At 31.6% G+C, this 19,791-nt stretch overlaps 1 protein-coding gene across 3 annotated transcripts in view; it reads right to left on the bottom strand.

Annotated features, from left to right (window-relative positions):
- The window catches only part of LOC145268166 (spermidine synthase-like), a 71,655-nt gene extending 56,164 nt beyond the window's left edge, over window positions 1-15,491 (bottom strand). The window contains exon 1 of one of the 3 annotated variants that reach the window (XM_080123376.1): window positions 15,368-15,491. The gene's annotated coding sequence lies outside the window, so the exon portion shown is untranslated. Of the gene's footprint in view, window positions 1-15,163 lie in introns of all 3 variants that reach the window. The other 2 variants (XM_080123377.1, XM_080123378.1) reach the window with 2 other exon arrangements.
- Window positions 15,492-19,791: the final 4,300 nt, after the last annotated feature.

The raw sequence follows: 19,791 nt of genomic DNA, 5'->3' as shown, positions 1-19,791 counted from the left end.
TTTCTGAAGTTAGCAAGTGAACACTTTTATCAATGAGTTCACAAAGAGAAGATGTCTTAATATTGCAAATTTAGCTATTTAAAATGAAGAATGCTTGACTGAACTTTAATCTATGCCTTCCTCCATAAAACATTCACAACAAACACTCACTATCAATAATTTCCCTGGTTATCTGTACCTAAAGCTAAACAAAAATTCCAAGAGCAAAATTTCTTTCCTAAAACTGCTCACCTGTGGAAAACAATACCACAGAGCTGCTTCCTAGCTGACTATAACAGTCGTTTTCAAGTTCAATATAAACAAGTTCTTGTTGGGCCATCCTTTTAAATAATCAAATTCTACCTAATTTCCACGACTACCGATCATCAGCGTTGTCTTGCCAAACATGTCGCATTTATTGATCTTTGTCCTCGAATGGCCTGTGACTTCCTTGTTAAGAAAAAAGGCATAAATTAAAAGGAAAACATTTTTGTTGCTTCCTACCTGAGAATATCCTATATCTAATTGACTATGTTTAAAGCACGGCTGTGTAAGATACAGCCATTTTTAAATGTTTTGAGGTTTCTGAATAGACATTGCAAATGCTATTTTTAGCAACAAATTAAATGGGGTGGAGGGGGAGGGTAATGGTTGCTCTGATCAGATTAGTGAGCGTTTCACTGGCACCATTTAATTTAGTCAGTTACATCATTTATGAGGATTTAACTTTCTTATCAAAATAATTGCTCTACTTCTCTTTAGAAATAACTCAGGAATTAAAAAAAGTGTCATAGCAGGAGGATAGAGATGGTTGCTATTTAACTTTAACGTAATTGCCCCCCCCCCCAACGACCTCTCTTCTCATTTATATTATCCGAGAGAGGACTTGTTTGCCATCTAAAATTTCTATTTAGCTATTTTTTAATATTTTTTAGAAAAGTGTACTCAATTCTGGGCAGCAGTGAATAGGCGATTTTGTACCTAATATTAGAATATGCGCAAAGCCAAGTAACTAAAGTAATAAACTATCTCAATTATCAGTGTTGGAATCCTGAGGTTTAGTTACTTTACTCAATAGAAGAGGGTGTAATATAGATTTTCAAAATAATCGGATTTCTAAAAAGAAAATAAGATCGAGCAATCCTATGTACGTTTGTGTGCAACTCGTAAAAGCATATTACTTTTTTTTTTATTCTTCAATGTTTTTTTTGGGGGGTGGGGTATAGTCTTTAACTTTACCATACCGTTGAGGCTTGTCTGGTCTTTCCTCATGGACTCTTGTTCTAATCGCTGAACCTCTTAACATTTCTATTATTTCTTTTGTATTTTCAAATTATTCTCAAACCTTTTTGAAATATGAAATTAAGTCAGTTGGATTTTCGAAGTTAGACCTAAATAGCAGTGCACCTAACATTATTTGATTCTGACTAGCCATTTTATTTTCTTTATCATTGGTCCATGTTGTTAAAATATATAAGATTTATTTCAAATTAATTTCTTTCAGAAAATACTTCATATGCCTAGGATAGCTTTTCAGACAGCTGCGTTCTATTTTATCAACAATAAATTCACAACTTTATCACATAGGATCAAAGTGTTTTTTTATTAGTACCATTTTCTAATAATAACTCATTATTTTATTTGTTAACTAGCAGAGAAACCCGACGTTGCCTATGACTGAATAAGGATCAACAAATATTCCCTACTTCTAATACTTTTGTCAGTGAAATCGACCATTTTTCAATCAAATCGATTGATTACCTGCTCTAGTCAAGGACCCACAGCGGTGCACAGGAAGGAAGCTTCACATACCTCCCTACAGTGACTTAGTCAATAATACATTGTAGTCTACATTGCACTGTAGAAAACCTACAATTCATTTTATAAAATTAAATTTATATAATGGTTTAAATTAAAGTTTAAAATGTAAAAGTCAAGTATTCTGGTTCATTTCGAATGCGCCTCTTGTCTTATCAAACAATCTACTGTTGATTTTATATGTCAGACCCTTTTGCTTGTAGTGATAAAACTTCTCAAATGCACCTGTGATGTTAGGCTATATAAGGGTGTTAACTTTAATCAAGTTAGACTGTTCCTTCTTTAATTGGATATTTTTCGATTATCGATACTTATCAGAGGCATTCTGATACAAAACCTATCTAAGAACACTCCCAGAAACAAAGTACATTTGTGTGTAATTTTTTTTTAAATCGTCTCAACTGTTTTGGAGTCTATAGGGACAAACTCTCTCTCCCTATCTCTCCTTCACACAGGCACACACAAAATGCTTTTCATATATAAGCAGAGGTAGATAACATTTATATATATACATAATACATTTTTTTAAAAATGGAAAGAAATTTAAATCTCATTCTGTTTTAATTATTATTTTTTTTAATTGTGCATGCACCCCCACCCCCCCTAAAAAAAAATCGAAAATAAATGAATAACATTCATTAATCGTACTTTATACATTAAAAAAAAAACAAAAAAAAAAACGAAATAATTTAATTTTTAAACGAAAAAAAGTCAATTTCGTATAACCTTTTTGGTATTTTTTTTTTCATAAGTCTAACTCACCGTTCACATTGGAAATGTCGACTTAATTTTTATTATTTTATCGATTACTTTTGCTTGGGGGTGGGGAGGGCACATGCGGAATTAAAAAAAAAAAAATGAAGATTGAAACGGAACAAAATTTAAATTTCCATTCCATGTTTAAAACAACTGTAAAACAGAGCGTTCTCCACAAGTTTTATCCATTTTTTTTTTTTTTTTTACTTGTATTCACTCCAATAATATAAACTGCCATGGAGACTAAGTGGCTACTGTGAAATGTGAGTTTTAAAGAGAAGTTTAGTTCTATGACTTAGAGGTAGATAGAATTTGGACACTATTGAGAACAGAAGGCTCCAATGGTATGGCCACATTAAAAAAAAAAAAAATGGGTGATGATTCTTGGATTAATAAATGTAAAACAGTTGAGGTAGCAGATTCAGTTCGCAGAAGAGTCCAATGAAAACATGGAAGGAGTAAAAATGTATTTTAAAAAAAGCGAAATAAATCGAAATCCGCCCACAAGTTAGTTTGGATGTTAATTTCTTAAAGCTGCCCAACACATGCCAGACAAACACTGAACGAAATATGATAAAACAGATGTAACAAAAAATCTCTAACTTAAAATTACGTGGTTCCATGATGTAATGCTGATATGTTAAGCGGCGATGGTGATATGTTTCCTCCTAAACTAGCTGGTGTAAATATTTAATTTTATAAAATAAACTGGCGGGGGTACCCGACGTTGCCCGAGTGTTTGGAGGTGTGTGTGTGCGCTGTTAAATAAAAAAGAAACCGGGGGGGGGGGGATAAAGTTGGTAGGATCGAACCCGAAGCCCTGAGGCGAAGTTTGAAAATAAAATTGGCCAGCCAGAATGAGTTACTGAAAGATGTTTGAATTTATTTAAGTAAGAACCAAATTGACAGGTGCACGCACGGAAGTCGTAGAGCAATAGCTATTCAGCAAATGAGGTCAATGACCAGGTTTGTTTGTTATAAGCGAAGTAAAAAAAGAAAACGTTAAACCTTAAGCGGGTGGGAGGAGGGTAATCAAAACATTGAAAAAAAAAAAAAAAACTAACGTAAGGCAAACGAACGATGTTAAATGTAAAAATCGAAAAAACAAAAAAACGAACACGTGAAAAATGGCTTAAATGGCTGTTTCGATATTAAAATTTAAAAAATCGGTGGGTACCCAGGTGTTTTTGGGAGTGCGGTCGTGGGTGGATAAGCGAAGTAAAAAAAAAAAAACAGAAAAATGAACGTCACATGAAAAATGGCTTAAATAACACTGGTTCAATATTTAAATTTAAAAAAAAAAAAAAAAAAAGAAAGACATCTCACACCACGATTCGAACCCAAAACGTTTAGATAACGAAGCAACACGCTAACCAACTGAGCTAACACAACGTACATGAAATTTAGTCAGTTTTTCAACTATTTAAAGTAAATCAGGTCATGACGTCATCTGGCACATGCGTAGAAGCGGTTGTCGTCACGAGAGGACCGTTTTTGTTGACCTCCCTGTCAAAAATTGTCGATTTCGATATTTTTCGAGCGAAGGATTGAGCTTCGATATGATACCGGGTTTGTGAATTTTCGTCATGTCTGTCGAAAGTTTTTAGCGGACACACAAACAAACATACATACATACGTACATACACACATTTTCGCTTTTATATATATATATATATAGATGATTTTTCTGCTCTCTTTCTTATTTGCAAAATTATTATATAAAACCATTCAAGTCAACATTTTGATTCCTGTCCCCCCCCCCCAAATAAATCTGTTTGAATGCAAAAGAATTTAGGTTTACAATGTTTTGTACTAAACAGGAAAACAGAAGAAAATTTACAAAAACAAACAATAAAAATAAGCATTGCAATGAAATAAAAATAAACACTGCAATAAAATTAAAAAAGTAACTAAATACTGTAATAAATGTCAAAGCTTTCGGGGGAGGGGGGGTTATTAGTATTATTATTACTTCTAATGACTTTCTCATCATCATTTATAGGTCTAACATCCATTTTACATGCTGTCATGTGTTGGGGAGTTTTTTAGAAATTAAGTTACAAATCAATCTATCTCTGACGTTTTTATTGATCCCTCTTTCTCATTATCACTTCCTAGCATGTATTCCTTAAACTGAGTCTGCAACCTCAACTGTTCTACATCAAGTAACCCAAGAACTCGCATCCATTCTTTCAATATGATCATACAGTTCTGCATACATCTCTCTATACTGTCCAGATTTAATCCTGTGTGTGTGTGTGTGTGTGTGTGTGTGTGTGTGTGTGTGTGTGTGTGTACATTTTCCTACCAAATTACTCTGTCAATTTTCAGTCTACAGACTTGAGATTTGACATAAGGGGTATTGAGATTTTCAAAAATCTTTTTAATCAGTTTTCGGCCAGAAATTTGGCTGTCAAGGGGGCAAAGTTCCAAGATGTGACCTTTGAAAACTCTACCAAACTCCTCCACCAATTTTGGGTCTAAACACTTGGAATTTTAGATGTCGGCTACTTGGACATGGATCAAACTTTTTGATTTGATTTGAGCCCAAAACAATAAGTGTTAAGGGGGTCAAAATTGGGATCAAAGTTACCAAATTATTCAGCCGATTTTATCTAAACATTTGAAAGTTTACATTAAGTGTATTCAAACATAGGACAAGTTTTTTTAATCAGTTTTTGGCTGAAAATTTGGCTGCAAAGGTGTCAAAGTTCAAAAGATTTGACCTTTGCAACCTCTAGCAAATTATTCAGCAAATTTTGGATCTAAACATTTGAAATTTTACATAAAGGGTCTTCAGACATGCAATCAAGCTTTTTAATCAGTTTTGAGGCAAAAATTTGGCTGCCAAGAAATCAAAGCCGAAAAAGTTGACCTTTGCAGACTCTACCAAACTCCACAACTAATTTTGCGTCTAAATACTTGAAATTTTACACCTGGACAGGAGTCAAACTTTTTAATATATATATATATATATATATATATATATATATATATATATATATATATACACACACACACAAAGTTATGAACAGTACATAATGTCTGAGCAAAGCCGGGCTGAACTGCTAGTACATATATATATATATATATATATATATATATATATATATATACACACACACACATACATACACTAGCATATATATATATATATATATATATATATATATATATATATATAAGAATTATAAACACTTTAAAGATCATTTATAACTCTTCTGTCTATTCTGATATTTCTAAAGAATCTATCTATATTATTTAATTCCATTTAATATAAATACATACACACGCACACACACACATGTTCATATTGTTTCTTTCCATGAAACCCTCTCACTAAACAGGTTTCATTTTCACACATCATACAACACACGATAGATTTTTTTTTTTGCTAATCATGCTAATGCTTTGCTAATTCAAATTAAAACAGTTTCATATATTTTTACTTATCAGCCACAACAATATTAGCAACCCACGTGCTTACGCATACGTTTTAAATTACTTCTTTTATAAAGAAATTGTTTTCCAGAAATAAACAAAACAAAAACAAATCAGTTTTACAATGAAATTAAAAGATAACGTCAAAACTCAACTTGACCTAAGAATTAAATAGAGAAATTAATTTGTGATTAAACAGTATTAGAAGCTTTTTCATCTATACTTAAGACGCACTTTGCATGTGTTTGAATTCATTCCCTATGGACTCCGAAACTACTGGGTGATTTTTTTTTTACTTTTACACAAATGTAATTTATGTGTTTGGGAGTGTTCTTAAATAGGTTTTGTATTGGAATGCCTGTGATTAGTATCGAAAATTGATAATCAAAAACTCTGATTTTGACCAAAGTTAACACATTTATATAGCCTAACAATACAAGTGCATTTGAGAAGTTTTATCACCACACAAGCAGAAGGGATTGGCATATAAAATCAACAGTAGTTTCTGTGGTAAGATGGGGTACATTCAAAATGAATGTTTTTGTATAGAGCACGATTGAAACATGACTTTTACATTTTAAACTTTAATTCAAACCATCATATAAAAATAATTTTATAAAATGAACAGCAAGTTCTCTACAGTGCAATGTAGACTACAATGTGTCGTGGATTAAATCTGTGTGTAGACTAGAACAGACAATCAATTTGATTAAAAAATGGGTGATTTCACCGATTTTGATGACAATAAAAGTATTGGAAGTGTGGAACATTCGGTGATCCTCATTCAACCCTAGGCAACATTGGGTCTCCCTGCTAGTTTCCTTCATAAACATGAGAGTTGAAATTAAAATAATAAATTATTCAATAACCATTAGAATTGCTGTTCTCATTATTGATCTTGCCAGTGTTGTTGTTCTTGCTATTGATTTGTGAATAAGCAAGGCTAAGACTAACAAAACGAGTGGCCATGATGGGAAAACTCTGGAAAAGAGCCAAAAAGGGATTAGGAATTGAGTAAAGGGCAGCCAAGTTTTGTACATGGTAAGGACTCCAAGTATGGCTATTGGTGATTCAGAAAAAATTTTGGAGAGAGAGTGAGAGTGATAGCCTTATTAACAACAATAGGGTTGATTTTCAAACTAACAGGATCTTCATATTGGGAAAACCCAGGGCTGAACTCATGGAATAGCTCAAGAGGCAGTTTGATAGTGAGTGAATAACAATAAAGGATGTCTAGAAACTAATGAAATTAAGATCTGCATATGGGGGGGGGGGGCTTGGAAAGGTTAGCAGTATTGGATTTTAAGGCTTCACTATGAACAATAGGAGACTCTGGGAACACGTGAGGAGGCATAAAGAGAACTTGGAGAATTAGGAGAAAGAAAGAGGTGTTTGAAACAAACCCTAAGGAAGGAATTGGAAAGAAAGAGATGGAGACAGAAGCAAGTTCTAGAAGGGTAGAAGGTATCCCAAGTACATTTTTCATTTTCCCAAGATTATTATAAGATGGAGAAGGGACAGTGTTTTAGACTGGTAGGATAAAAGGAATGGTCAGCAAGATTGCTAGAATAATTGGAGAAACCCCCACCACAATTGACAGTGTGGTCTGTTTGGACATGAGGCAAAGTGTAAACAACAGGATTTATGGTGCTGAGTTAGGGTTAGGGTTAGGGTTAGGGTTAGTATGATGTTTATTTCCATGTTTTTTACTTAAAGTTTGAAAACTTTTATAAAATATTGTTTAAAACATTTTTTTGGTAGTAACTGCATAACTGATTAAATTTTAGCAATTACATTAATTGATTTATTCTTAAATTTTATTATTCATTAAAAATACATATATTTTTTATTCATTAAAAATACATATATTTTTTATTCATTAAAAAACTTTTTATGCTGATGTTTCCATGTTCATGCACACAAGAGAAATATAAAATTGCATTTAAAATTTTCCTGGGAACTTATCAAAATCATATAGAATTTTTTTTTTTTTTTGTAATTATATCTGTTTTAGTTAAAATAACTTCTTATAGACAAACAATAGTTAATTCAAGAAATTAATTTTTCTTTGAGTTGTATTGATTTCTTTAAACATGAATGTTAGAGGCTTTTTTCGTAGTATATAAGAAATTTAAAATTTTAAATATTTTTAATTAACATCCATGATGCGTTTTCATTTAAAAAAAAAAAAAAAAAAAATTGTGCATATTTTTAATATTAGATTCATGCAAAAACAATTTCATTTTTTTCACATATGTTACTTGTTTTATATATGATTTCTGAATTAATTCATTGATATATATAGCCATGTTATATATCAGTTTGAAGCGCATTTTTCGCTCTATCGAATCGTGTTATTTGTTACCGTTTTCAATCTTTTCATTCATTTTTTGCAGGTTTTTCAACAGCATGGACAAAATTCAAATCCGCATAATTTTCTTGTTCCAGTTCAAACTGGGCAGAAGAGCTGCCAAGACAGCTTATAATATCAATGATTTGTTTGGCCCAGGAACCACTAACGAACATTGTGGCACAACGGTGGTTCAAGAAATTTCACAATGGTGACGAGAGCCTTGAAGATGAAGATGGTCGCAGCCAGCCGACTGTGGTTTATAACGAACCTTTGAAAAACGAACCCTCACAAAACCACACGAGAAGTTGCTGTTGAATTTGAGGTCAACCACCCAACAGCCGTTTGCCATTTAAAGCAAATAAAGAAATCAAAAACGTTGGATAAATAGGTGCCGCATGAATTGAACGATAATAAAAAAAATCGTTGTTTTGAGGTGTCTTCTACGCTCCTTCTGTGCAGCAAAAATGACCGGATTGTTACGTGAAGTGGATCCTCCACAACAACTGGCGATGTTTGGCACAGTGGTTGGATGCCAGAGAAGCTCCACAACACTTCCCAAAGCCGAAATTGCACCAATAAAATGTTATGGTGACTGTTTGGTGGGCTATGGCCAGTCTCATTCATCACAGCTTCTTGAATCCGGATAAAACAATTACGGCAAAGTACTGTCAACAAATTGACAAAATGCACCAGAAGCTCCAACGTATGTGCCTGAGATTGTTCAATATGAATGGACCAATTCTCCTCCATGACAACACTCACCCGCGTATTGCTCAACTGACCCTGCAGAAGATGAACGAATTGGGCTACAAGAGTCTGCCTCATCTACTATATTCACCGGACCTCTCGGCCACCGATTATCACTTTTTCAAGCATCTCGACAACTTCCTGTGCGAAAAATGCACCAAAAGACGAGATGATGCCGAACTCGAATGACTTCACCACTTCCAGAACTTTGGATTTCTATGCTAATGGATAAATAAACTTGTTTCTTGTTGGAAAAAATGTGTCAATTCTAAATGGTTCTTATTTCGATTAATAAAGTTTATTATGAAAGTTGAAGTTGAATGTCAAAAAACAACATTTGCACCAATTTAATATTTAAAACTATAACTCTAGTAAAACTGCTTTTTGTTTACATAAAATACATTTTCAGTTAATATTCAAAAAATCTAAAATGATGGAAAATATTTGGATACTGTAGGGAGCAAACGTTTTTTTTTCCACTGACAATGAAAAATGGGTGCTTCTATATTATAACAAAAAAATATTGAATTTCAAGTAAAACAAATGGTACCTACGAAATTGTTATGCCGCAAATAGTAACACATCCCAAAATTATGAAATACAATAAGATAGAAAAATAATTATTCATGAAAAATAAGGGTAAAAATAGTTCCAATAAGATTACATAGTGGGTAGGACATATTAGGTCACATGACATAAGCAAAAGGAAAAGTAACTCAGTTGAAACAATGTATAGCAAACAAAATTTATTCAGAAAACAAAAATAAAGAGGTTGAATCCAATTTTAGCGTTACAAATTCCAGAGAATTTTTTGAGGATCGGCACTATTGCTAAACGAATTATTTTGCGTTAAATAGTATTTTTTGTTTAAAAAAATAACCATTGTAAGCATAGAACAAAATATCGAAGCCGGTGATTTTGTTTACTTTATCGCCATCATCAAAATTGAAAAGAAAAATGTCCGCTTCTTGTCTTCTTCATAAAATCATCTTTTAATCTGATTGGTCAATTTTTTTCTTCGAGAGTCACCTGCCCTTTCTTTTTTTGGGGGAGGGGGGATTTTTCACTTTATTTAAAATAAAGTAAAACAAACGAGAAAATTATTAAACAAGATTAAGTTTTTTTCCTTCAATGTGCATTACGCTTTTCTCGAAACTTATTTTACCGAATCTGTACAAATGTAAAATAATGTTTAATGATGTTTGTTTTGTTTTTTTTTTATTTTGTTCAAATCTTGTTTAATAATTTTTTTTCATTTGTTTTATTTTAAATAAAAGGAAAATTCCACAACCACCCCCACCCCAAATTGAAGGAAAAAAACAAATCCTGTTTAATCATTTTTTCGTTTAAGTGAAAATTCGTCTCCTCCGCCCTTAAATTAAACAAAATCACCGGCTCCGATATTTTGTTCTATGCTTACAATGGTTATTTTTTAATCAAAAAATACTATTTAGCACAAAATAATTCGTTTAGCAATAGTGCCGATCCTCAAAAAATTCTCTGGAATTTGTAACGCTAAAATTGGATTCAACCAATAAAGATAACATATATGCATAATTTGTGATTTTTTTTTTTTAAATAACTTTTTTTAACTGTTTGAATTTTTAATTTTTTATATAAAAAACTAGTTGAATTTGTGAAAAATTGAAAATTTAATTACTTCCTCTAATTCTCTAATTCAAATAATAGATTCTTAAACCTAATCGCTAGATTTTACAAATGTCTTTTTCATGAATAATTTTACAAATGTCTTTTTCATGAATATCTGTCTACCTACCGATAGGTTTCAGTAAAAAAAAAAAAAAAAAAAAAAATGAATAAATAAAACAGAATGGTGATAGAAACTCACCCAATAAATGTTACCGTAACATTTGTTGGGTGGGTTTCTGCCACCATTCCATTCTGTTTTATTTATTATTTTGGAGTGAATATCGAGTCTTCAAAGACATGGCAGCCATCTTTTCTTGCTCTCTGGCAGCGTTCAACATTACTCATTTTTAGAACCGAACAAGCATTTTACATTAAATAAAAACATTAAAAAAATCCAGTTAGGAAGAAAAGTAACTAATCTTGCCTTGGATAATATTTATTTGTTTATATATATATATATATATATATATATATATATATATATATATATATATATATATATATATATATATATATATATATATTTTGACAACTTTTTAAATCTCGACAAATTAATATCGTAAGCTTAATATTAACGACATATTCAAACTTGCTTACAAAAATATAAAGACACTCAAGTTATTCTCTTGTTTTTAAAGAAATTAAAAACAAGGAAAAGACTCAAATAAATCAGTATTACCCTCAAGTCAATCTTATGAGTATTCGTTTCTTAGTTACACCAAAATATTGCAGATGCTATGATGATAAACCGAAGAAATGGCGTTTTTGAAAAAAGAATTTGGAAACCTTCTCCTAAGAGTTGTTTATCCGGCGTTGCCCCGTGAGTGACTCGAGACAAAATAATTCAAAATGTAGACATTTTCATCATCATAATCATCATTTATTATAATTCGTTTAATCCTAAACCAATGTGTATTTATATTTACGTAGACGAAAACACAGACACGTGAGATCATATCTGATGCGTTCTGAATTCAGACGATGGCGATTCGTTCGGACATCGTTTGTCAAGAAAAAATAAAAATGGAAAAATACTTAATAAAAAAGTTTCTCTTTGCAAAACATAAAAATCGTGTCTTTAACGTTCGGTAACTAGATATGGAACCGATAACACGTGCCGCCAAAAAAAAATAACAACAAAAAACAAAAACAAAAAAGCACTCGTTGTAATTCTTTTGTCACAAAACAGAAACACCGCATTTATGAAAAACCACAAAACATAATGCAATATTTTTGCGAAATGTAAATAGAAAAATTTAAGCGTCTTCAGCGGATCAGTATCTCCGATTTTCACGCGCTGAAAAAATCTGATAAACTTAAAGATATTTTAAGAAATTAACTAGAAAATAGAATACCCATTTTTACCATAAACTAATTTCCAATATTAAAAAATCGCCTAGCTTGTGTGTGTGTATATATATATATATATGTGTGTATATATATATATATATATATATATATATATATATTACAATTTAAGACGACTATAAGTATATATAATTTAATTTATTTGTTAATTTCAATAAGGAAAACAAACAGAAAAAGGGGTTATAAAGGCTCTAAACCAGTGTACTTATATATATATATATATATATATATATGGAAGGATAAAAAAAAATACAACAAACCAATGTGTTCTATTTTTCATCTTTGCGTGTGTGGCGTGTGCGTGTATATATACAGACACACACACACACACTATATACACACATATACTAGTGTGTTCTATTTTTCATCTTTACATGTGTGTGTGTGTATATATATATATATATATATATATATATATATATATATATATATATATATATATATATATATATATACACACACACGGAATCCCTTGCTCTACAAACGTGAAAATAGTGGGGTGACAGACTGTTTTCGCTGTGTTAGCTAAAGTTAATGAAAATATATTTATCTTCTTCAAATTATTTTTAATTTAGTTTTTTAGATAGAATTAACCGAAAAAGAAATCAGTAAAAATAACATTTCAGCATATTTTTTCATTTTTAATTATTTCAACATTCTATTTCCGACCATGTTTTTTTTCTTTTCAAATATTATTATTTGAATTTTTCGTACTAACATTCTTCTTTTTTAATAGTTATTTATGTATTTTTTCATAACGTTTCGCCCGATTTAACCATCAGGTGCTTCTTTATATCGGACTTGGGAACCTTCTTGGACAACTTGAAAATCTTTTTTCGTGTTGAATTCGGGAAACGTGCGAAATTATTCTCCGCGGATTAAATTTAAAAAAAAATCATTCTGAGATTCCATTCTTCTTTGCGTGTGAAGAAGTTTTTCACTTTTCTAACGCAGTCCTTTAATTTCGTAAAAAGTTCTCGGATCGGACAGATAAAAAAAGATGCACCTGTGGACGGTCGGAAGTTATATCGGCTTAAATGTAACAAGATGAGAAAAGTACAAAGAAAAGTATCTTCTGTTTAATAAAACTATAAGAAAGAATCCTGTATGTTTGCGTTTCTTGTCTACACGTAATTTGGATAAATAATTGAATTATTTTTTTATTGCATATCCACTACTACTAAAATTAAATGTGAAATCAGGGGAAACAAAATGGATTTTTGGTAAAATGGAAAATATTGTCATGAAAATTTTATCTGAAATCGGAAATTGCGAACCGGTGTTATTCAAAAAGACATTCACAATTATATTTTAGGCCGGATTTGAGATGGATGAGGAATTGGCACTTATGCAGAAGAATACGGACCGTATTGTTTTAGATATGATTTTTAAGTATTTCATCTTTACGGTATTATATTTATTACATTTTTTAGTGCTTATGCAGGTACCGTGCTATTTTTATAGTATTTTTCGGATTTGTTTTATAATAGACAAAGGTACGAAAAATGATCAAAAACAAATATATAACAAATAAATGTTATCAAAGGCAAGGTAAGTTATTTTTCTTCTTAGATGAATAAGTTTTTAGGGTGGACCTACGAGAGTGCCCACCCACTAAAAATGCGTGTTTTTGATTTATTTTATTTTTTACGGTTTTTCAGACGATTATCATAGATTACAAACTTAAGTATATTAGCAGAACAAATTCTGAAAAAAAATAATTTAATGACTTTTAAGAAGGGGGGGTCACGTTCTCATTATAACGTTCTAATCAGGTGACACAGAAATGGGCAGTCACCAGTCAGTCAGGTAGTAATGAAGGAGAACCTTGTTACAAGAAAGTGACCTCCCCCACTTTTTAAAAGTCATTAAATTTTTTTTTTTTTTTCCTACTAATATGATTAGTAAGTTTGTAATCTATGATAATCGTCGGAAAAAAAAAGTAAAAAGAAAAAAAAAAAAGGTGTAAAACACGTATTTTTATGGAGGAGCACTCTCGTACAGGTCCGCCGTTTTTAGTGTTGGTACTTATTTTAAAACGTTTATTCGCGTTGAAAAAAAGTAATGTCGAGCGTTTTGCGAGAGCAAGAAAAATGGCTGTGATATGACTCTTCTTTGACTCTGACTCATATTTTTGAAATCTCGATAATGGTTCAAAAGTAAAGTTAAATTCAAGTTTTACGGTATCTTTTTTGTTAACGTACAGAATAATTATAAAACATACTTCTCTCCCCATGTTAAAAACGAATTTCCAAATAACGTTCTTTGCATCTTTGCACCAATTGTTTAAGTACACATAAGGAATAGTTAACACGGCCACTTTTATGTTCAGAATAGGTTTCTAAATAATTTTATTTCAGCACGGTCGGCATATAAAATTGTTTTCAGTAATTTAGTTAATTATTAATAAATTTAATTTTATTAAAAATAAAAACAATTATTGACAATTAATTACAAACTTTTTTTTATATATAAATGGGAATTTAACAATTTTAAAAATATATTACAGAAATGCCGCCAAAAGTTTTGCGGCTTAATATAAGAGATTTTTTTAATACGCTCACAATTCATGATTTCAGATATGGCGATCATAATGAAATAGGTGTTTTCTTTTTACAGATTTTTTTTTTTTAATGTAAACATTACAATATTTATTATTGGTATTATTATACAAACACCGTGACAGCCTTAGGGTTAGGGTTAGGGTTAGGGTTAGGTTTAGGGTTAGGTTTAGGGTTAGGGTTAGGTTTAGGGTTAGGGTTAATTCGCTGTCACGGTGTTTGTATAGTTTTACCTTATTATTTATTTATTATCTAGAGTCATCATGCACCCGGGCAACGCCTGGTAAACGTAGTTAAATAGTAAATTAACAAGTCACTTCGACTTTGAAAACGGGAAAATCAATGAAATCGATTGGAAAATGTAAACATTTCAAACAAATAAACCGGGAGGTCTCGTTTAAATGATTAAGGGAAAAATGAAAAACGGGTGAGATCGATGCTCATTTATTTTCGTTAAGTAACGATATTGAGGGGAAAACATGGAATTTACCTTTCGGACAAATATCGTAAAAAAATTACGTGAAGTAATTGTTGCGTTCACATGTTTGCCGCATGCGTTCACATAACCATGTTAAGGGTATGAGAAATAAAAACTTAATTTACGTGTTTGTTTTCTTTTCTTCTTTTTTTTTCTGTTCTTTTGCACTTTGTTCAACTAGTAAAATATGAGTGGTGGTGAGATAGACTTACTTACCCTGAAAAGAATACGAACTTGTCGGGAAATACGAGAAGAGAAAAAAACGCACTAATTTCGGGAAAGATGTTTGCGCATGCGTATTTTGTCATTAATGATTTACAACAACAACAACAACAACAACAAAAAAATGGCGTCTCTTACATGGATAAAAGCAGTTTATTATTTCTTTTATTAATAATAATAATAATGATAATAAATAAATAACGAGCCAAACACTACGATTGGTTACAGAGTTAAAAACAAAACAAAAAATATTAACAGCAAATACAGGGGTTCATAAAAGAAAAAACATACGAGATTTATTTGTTTAATTAAATAAAGAAAACTTATAAAAGTAAAGTGTAAAAGTGTAATAAGAGAATTTAAAATTTTTTATGACGCTCCAACACGTGAAGGTATTTTGGCGCCAAAATATTTATGAATGGCAAATTTACTATGAATGAAAACGTGTTGCGTTAAAGAAAGAAACGAAAAATTAAACATATAAGAATAAGTTAGTGTGTGTGTGTGTGTGTGTGTGTGTGTTTAATAATGTATATTAATATACATTGGATTTTATTAATTGCGCTGTACAAAAAAAAAGTTAAATAGATTTATCAATTAAAATTTCCTTTTTCTTTTTTTGTTGTTTTAGAAACTTAATTTATTAAAAATTTATTTATTTATTAAAAATACCTTTATGTCAGGATTTACCAGCATTAATTTTACATTTCATGTATTTTAAACTTAAATTTTTAAAGTTTAAGTTAATAAAATATAAATTAAGAATTAATTTTGTTAATTTTTTTAGATTAACATCCTCCAATTCTGCCCCCCTAAAAAACTTAGATTCTACTTTTTTAAGCGATTACATGTGATTACGCTAAGAAACAGCAGGATGAAAGAAACTTTAAAATACGAATAAGAAACTGACCCCTATATTTAAATTTAACATATTTCCGGGTCATTCTAACATTTAGAGCAATTAACTAAATATTTTGACCACTAACCCTAAGGGCGAATGGCAAGGTCGTAAAACCACATTTAATTGTTTTTTAAAAAAAAAAAAAAGAAACGTGGAATTCTACCTTCACAAAAATAAAAAAATAAAAAAATTCAAATGCACAGAATTTATTTACCACAGCCAAAATAAAGTTAGGGGTTAGGGTTAAACAAATTCTGCTTTTTTTTTCTGAAGGAAGGGAACAATCTCCTTTGCTTTAGATATACAACATTAATCTTTGGCTTTAATGCCAGCCTCTTCATACTCTTGTATGTTCTACGATATCATGTGAAGCAGTTTGAAGATGACATGCGCACCAAAAGGATAAAAATTATTTTTACACGGACAATCTTTGTAAAACCAGCAATTCTCCAGAAGAACTACACAAATTGTTCATAAAAGTAGTTCATCGTCTACAGAAAGGTGGCTTTGATTTAAGATCATGCAACTCAAATTGTGAATTATTCAAATCGCAAATGGAGAAGGATGACAGAATTGTTCAACATGACAGTGATTGGGAAAAGGTCCTAGGTTAAAAATATAACCCAAAATTAAACACCATGAAAATCTCTAACACAGAGATTGACAACAGTGTAAATAGCAAAAGAGGTGTGTTGTCTCAAACAGCTAAAGTCTTTGATCCCTTATCTCTGTGTATCCCTGTGACGGTCAGAGAAAGGGTACTCCTGCATGAGTTATGGTCCCTAAAATTAGACTGGGATGAAGTGATGTCGGACCCCTTACAGGAACGTTGGTCCTCCTTGGCAGGGGATCTAGCAGGCCTAAGTGACTTGAAATTTCCAAGACAAGCAATTAACCAGGACAGCCCAGCAACTCTGTGCATTTTTTGTGATGCATCACCTAATGCCTATGAATTTGTGGTATATGGAGTGCAGAATGGAAAATTTAACTTTGTATTCACTAAAGTAAAGGTGGCACCTATGAAAGCAAAAACACTACCTATCATGGAATTATTAGCATCTTACCTAGCTGTGAAAAGATTGCCCAACCTACAGTCATGTAAAAATAAATAATATATACATTGCTGTTGACACCCAAGTGGTCTTATGGTTACTATCTGAAAACATCAAGACAAAAAGCCAGTACACCAGGAACCGATTGAAAGATGTGCATAAAATAAGGAAGGAAATCAAACAGAAGTATTCGCTAGACATACAATTTAAGTATATTCCCTCAGCTGAAAATCCAGCGGATCCTTTGTCACGAGGGATCTCTCTGGATAAGTTCCAACAAATGTTTCAATACTGGACATTAGGTCCCAAATGGTTAGCAGAAAACCCCATCCATGGGCCTAAATGTAGTCTGGACTGCTTGAGCTCCAAAAACAAGGAGATAGTCCAATTGTCGGTGCTACACACCACGGTTTCAGACTCTAAGGTAGAACCCATTATATCATCTAAAAGTTGTCAAAGCTGATAAACAACATTTGTGTTCAAATTTAAATATATACTAAAACGCAATGATCCAACCCCAGATCCTGACCACTGTGCAAGGGTACATCTTTTTAAAACTATGCAGCAGCAAACCTTCCAGAAGGAAAACGCCTACCTTAAGGATTCCAAGGACAACCCTCCTGAGCTCATCAAGGATCTCAACCTATTCTTGGATGCAGAAGGGATATTAAGAACAGATGGCAGGATAGCCCAAACTTCAATTTATGAATACGAATTGATCCATCCTATTCTATTGGCTAAACATCATCATCATTAACAGAACTGGTGATCAATGATTGTCATGATCAATGTAAGCATCTTGGCATTGGGGCAAATTTAACTAAATTGAGGCTCTCCAGATTTTGGGTGCGCCAGGCACGGCAGGCAGTAAAGAAGGTATTGTCAAAATACTTCATGTGTAAAAGATTCAACAACTTGGCTTTCAAATACCCTAAAATCACAAATCTGCCAAAGCACAGGGTTAACTTCATATATATATATATATATATATATATATATATATATATATATATATATATATATATATATATATATATATATATAATTCCTACCCTCTGATGAGAAGGAAAGTATTTCTTTAGAAACTCCACGGATTAAGGACAATCCACTTAATTTGTGTTTTATTTTTGAAAATTTAATATTTAATGTTTTTAACTTTCCTTAAACTGTTTTTAAAATGTTTTATTAATTATTTGTTCTTATATATCTATATATATATAATATTTTTTATATATATATTATATTTTTTCTTTTATTATTATTGGAATTTTTCCCCCTTTTCCTTGTACATATTTGTGAATTATTCCACAGATTTCAGCCTTTTGGATTATTTTGGATCATCTTCCAATTACACAATTTCCTTGAAATTTACTTGTGCAAATGGAAAATTAAATTAATTTTCTTGGACTTACATTTTTGGATTTTACCGTCATTGGACACCTTACCTTTCACCTGACTATCCATTCACGTGAAATCACTTTTTTCTGCACTATATTCCCTCTGCTTCACTTTCTGTTATCAAGTAAGATCTTTGACTTACTTGCAGTTTCATCAAATACTTTTGTATGCAAAATCTGATCCCGCATTTTGCTAATTCCTACCTCCTGATGAGAAGGAACGTATTTCTTCGAAACTCTGCAAATTAAGGACTATCCACTTATTAAGTGTTTCCTTGATTAAATATGTTTTTAACTCTTTTTCAAAGTGTTTTTTAACATGTTTTATTAACTATTGGCTCTTATATATATATATATATGTATATATTGTGACGGTACCACGAGCCTGTTTCTTGACGAGAACCTCCCTGTACGGTACCAAGGTTGGAGTTCTCAGAGAAAATCCCAAGGCCGGGCACGCGTTTTAAGAAAAAGAAAAGTTTGACGGGTACCGACTGCAAATTATGTGGTCTCTATGGTACAGTGTCCAGGTTCAGACCAGAATCGTCGTGGAATATACTCGAGGCATTCACGGGCGGCAATGTAAGGCAAACAAAAGAGACTCAAGTCGACACGGGTATGAGAGTTATTAAATCAACAATTTATTTAAACAAATTGAACCGGGTAAAATGTAACTACGAAAACAGAACATGCAACTGAAATCATAACTGAAATAACATGAAAAAAAAAAAGAATAAAAGAATATATACATGCAGACAATGATTTGGGACAAGGAGAGGGGGGGTGAGTGATATTTCGATTGTCTTAGGAAGGTTCTTTTTGTTCTCTTCGATGAGAATCAACGAGATATGAGTGATACTCAGAGAGGGGGGGGTCACACTGAAAGTCTCAAGATATAGAGATAGTTTTTCCCTCTTTCCTCTAATTTTTTTATTTTCTTTTCTTTCCCCCTTTTTTTTCTTCTTCCTTTTTTCTTTTTTTATAGTCAATGATATGTTACTTATGGGCCGATCAACAGGGGGGGGGTTCAGCATTTAGGAAAAAAACCTTAGTTCGAGGGTTGCTTTT

The sequence above is a fragment of the Euprymna scolopes genome, chromosome 43 (assembly GCF_053919585.1).
Source record: "Euprymna scolopes isolate OS-2025 chromosome 43, ASM5391958v1, whole genome shotgun sequence".
NCBI lineage: Eukaryota > Metazoa > Mollusca > Cephalopoda > Sepiida > Sepiolidae > Euprymna > Euprymna scolopes.
Note: the sequence above shows the minus strand (reverse complement) of the source record. Positions and strands in the feature narration are given on the sequence as shown.